This window comes from Anomalospiza imberbis, chromosome 15 (genome assembly GCF_031753505.1).
Source record: "Anomalospiza imberbis isolate Cuckoo-Finch-1a 21T00152 chromosome 15, ASM3175350v1, whole genome shotgun sequence".
In the NCBI taxonomy this organism is placed as follows: domain Eukaryota; kingdom Metazoa; phylum Chordata; class Aves; order Passeriformes; family Viduidae; genus Anomalospiza; species Anomalospiza imberbis.
Genome location: NC_089695.1, coordinates 6,541,970 through 6,545,700, shown reverse-complemented (window position 1 = coordinate 6,545,700; position 3,731 = coordinate 6,541,970). Strand labels below are relative to the sequence as shown.

The 3,731-nt window shown below is 41.0% G+C and overlaps 1 long non-coding RNA gene across 1 annotated transcript; it reads left to right on the top strand.

Annotated features, from left to right (window-relative positions):
* The first annotated feature begins 752 nt into the window (after nucleotides 1–752).
* On the top strand, nucleotides 753–2,725 carry LOC137482811 (uncharacterized). Its single transcript, XR_011004223.1, has 2 exons — nucleotides 753–995; nucleotides 2,305–2,725. It is a non-coding gene; the product is annotated as an uncharacterized lncRNA (long non-coding RNA).
* The last annotated feature ends 1,006 nt before the right edge of the window (nucleotides 2,726–3,731 follow it).

Genomic DNA, 3,731 nt, shown 5'->3' with positions numbered 1-3,731 from the left:
CTAAAAAGTCATCCTTCCAATAAATGTCATCCTTCCAAAATTCAGTTCTCTTTTTAATTGAAGGTGAACTTTTTGATAAGTGTGACTAAGTATGCAGATTTGAGGGGTATCATGTCATTGTTTAGTTATACAGTAGTGTCAGGAACTGTGCAAAGAGGAGAATTTCACAGGAATCTTCAAGTTAGACATGGCTGGAAAATGATGAAGGAATGTAGAGATATAAAGTAATGTGAGCATTTTTTGTTTGTTTGAATTTTTTATTTGCTTCATCATTCTTTTCACTTCTCAAAGGTTACCCCATAGCTCAGTTAATACTGCTGTGTAGTAAAACTGGCTTGAACTGGAGCCTCTGCTCTGGACACTGCCAGGCTCAGAATTGGACCTCTTGGGGTTTGAAGATGATTTCATTCTTGACAATTGCAGAGTCAGTTCTATGGAATTCCTGTCATTCCTTGACTTAAATCTGCTGAAGCTGAGGCCTAATCTGGCCTTTAATTTTAGTGTATGCATGTGTGTGTGTGCATGTGTGTAAGGAAACCTTCCTAAAGTGCTCTGGGCAGGTTCTGAGGCATCACAGCTAACGCTGAGCTCGCTGTACAGCAAGGTTAATAGGCACTGCACTGGCATGAAAGGTAGGATTAAAATTCTTTTGAGATGCTTTTTCTTAAGCTTCTCTTAGATTTTTTCTAGTCCTGGCATGGATAAAAGAATAGCTTCACCCTGGTTCCTTTGCTCATTTGAAGTTTGCTCTATTCCAGTTGTATCTCTTATGAGGTAGTGATACATATTGTGTTCTCCAGAGAGCAGTTCCATTACTGTGAGCTGTTAGTTCCACTCAATATTCACTCCTTGGAAACAATGGTTTGATGGGCTGGGACATGGATTGTTATATTAAGCAAGAAAATAACTTGAACTGCTCCTGTAATTACTCTGCATGCAGTCAGTCTCGGGATTTCTGGCAAGCTCACCTTCATTTCTACAAATATAATGTTACGGTACTTAGCATTTCTGTAACATGGCATTACACCTTCAAATTGTTTTCTAGTTATTAACTAATTAATCTCATAACACCCCTGTAAGGTATATCTGTTTGTTTCTGCTTGGGTGACTGTGTGGAGGATAATAATATGTGTCTTGAATATTAACAGAGTAGGGTATTGCATTTGTAGTTGGTGCTTTGTTTTAAGGTTTTGTTTTGGTTTAGCCCTGGCTGGCAGCCACTCTCTTGCTTTCCCTCAGCAGGATGGAGGAGAGAATCAGAAAGGTAAGAGTGAGAGACCTTGTAGCTTGAGATAAAGACAATAGATAAAGCAAAACTGAACAAATTATAAAGTAAAATAGAGAATTAATTCTCTGCTTCCCATGGGAAGGCAAGTGTTGAAAGCAGGGCCCCATCTTATGTAAAGGTGACATGAAGAAGACAAGTGCCACAAAACTGAATGTCATTCCCCTTCCTTCTTTGCCCTGGTTTTATTGCTGGCTATGATGCCATGTGGTCTGGAACACTCCTGTGGCCAGCAGTCCCAGCTGTGCACCCCGAGCTGCTCACTGCCGGGACACTGTGGGAAAGGGAGGCCCTGAGGCTGAGTGAGCACAGCTCCACAGCAGGTAAAAAACCCAGTCACTGCTGTTCACACCACAAATACAAAACACAGCACCAGAAGAGCTACCATGAAGAAAATTAACTCTTTCCTCACCAAAACCAGTACAGACTTGGAATTCAGTTACGTTTTCCCCCTCTCCGCATCCTTGCCTCCAGTGTGGAATATTGACTTGTCTGTCCCTAAAAGCTGAACAGAAATGTGCTGGCACAAGTGGGTACTCCTGCAGGAGTCAGACTGCCACAGCTGTGAAAGGAAATACTTTTCAAGAAAACAGAACTCTCACAAAATCTCCCTCTTCCTCAAAGGAAGAAAAACAAAGAAACCCAAAATCAAGCCAAACTGAAACCTGACCAATTAAAACATTAAAAAAAATTACCCCCAAAAACCAAACCAACAACCCCGTCCTCCCAAACTACAACGTACTCAATCTTTGGATGTAGAAAGCACTTTATTTTGTGAGTGTGTCAAGTTCTTCTGTATGTTTAGCAGAAATCTGATGTTTCCCTGACCTCACTTCTAAAATCAGATAGTAATTTTTCAGCTTTGTCCAATTTGGATGTTTTCTAAATCTGATTCTTTGCCTTCTGTATGTTTCTACAGTGCCTTGTGCAGTAAAAAGATAATTTCAGATAGGCATTTGGGTTGTTGTTATAAGAACCTGACTGAAAACAGTGTGGTGGTTTTTTGTTTTGTTTTTTAGAGTTTGTATGAAGCAGCACCATTTGTCCTGTCACTGAAAGAAGAAAACAGAGGCACATGGTGGAACTATAAAGAATTATATATTAACCATGGAGGACAAACAGGGAAGAGGAAGAGTAGGGTGCCCTGGCAGCTGTGCTGATTATCAAAGAATACCTGTTTTGGCAGATAAGCTGCAAGTAGAGTTGCCAAGGTAGTTTGAGTCATGATAAGCATCATTAGACATTTCTCTCCAAGGTTTTGGCTAGGTCACTAACTGTGAATTTGGGTCAAGGACCTGGCTGGGTAAAGTAGCCTCATTTATCAGCTGCCACGGCTGAGATAACAGTCATCAGTCCATTTGACTAGCTGAGGAGGGAACAACTTATTTTGGTTTAGTAATGATTTGAGAGCCTCATCAATAAAATCACCAATACTCTTCAGTGCTGTAATCTGTCCATGTCTCAGTGGCCAGCATGATTTCTTGGCAGCAGAGAGAAAGGGGAACCAAGTGGACAAACTGGTTGTGTTTCCTCTCATTTCCTCTGAGATTGCACCTTGGAATCTCAGGACTAATTCACCAAGGTTATCCAAGTTGGGATTCTCTTATTCTACAAAGCAGCTCTATCTTGTTGCCTAGATTCCTATGCAATCTAAGGAACATCTATTGCATAGATTCCTATGCAATATAGTTGAAACCTATGTAAGGCAGGAATATTCTCTGGTTTTGTGCAGTAATTGTTCCTGGAAACTGTTCCTAGAGCACTGATTGTGCTCTTCCTCCTTGTTTTGTTTAATTATAACAAAATAGCTTTCTTTAAACTATTCCCAGTTCAGGATGACAGAGGCAAGCATTTATGTAGGCCAGATCAGCAGGGCAGGGTGTTTTGCTGCACAGTTGTGGAACTCTCAAACCAGGTAACATCTGGCCACCTTGGAGGGTAGGCAGAGCAAATCTGCATTTCCTTGCGTGTAATTTGCCATTGTAGCCTGCCTGCAGCCCTGTTGAGCTGCAACTGCAGACAGAGAAACACTTGGGTTGATTTGAGCTAATTGAGTTGATCAAGTGTTGACGATTAGCCCAATTTGCACAGTCCCACTTGTCTTTACTCAGAGCAGCAGCAGTGCTGGCAAATGAATTACCTCATCACAGCTCTTGTCACCTATAGACAGTAGAGGCATGCATTGTTTCTGTAGTGTGAGACTGATTGACAGGCTTTTGAAAAAAGTTGGTTCCTTTCAAAATTTGACTGACCCTGAGAAGTGATTTATTTTTCACTCACTGCAGAGAGTTTTCTCTTCTGTAGGCTGCTATTGCCCCAGATGTAGAATTTATACAGCAATAGCTGAGTAGCTGCTGTACGCTCTCTGTTTGGCAGGTGTTTGGAGTTCAACCTATGTTAATTTTAGATTTTCATCTATGTAAATTCTACATCAATGCATTTTTTT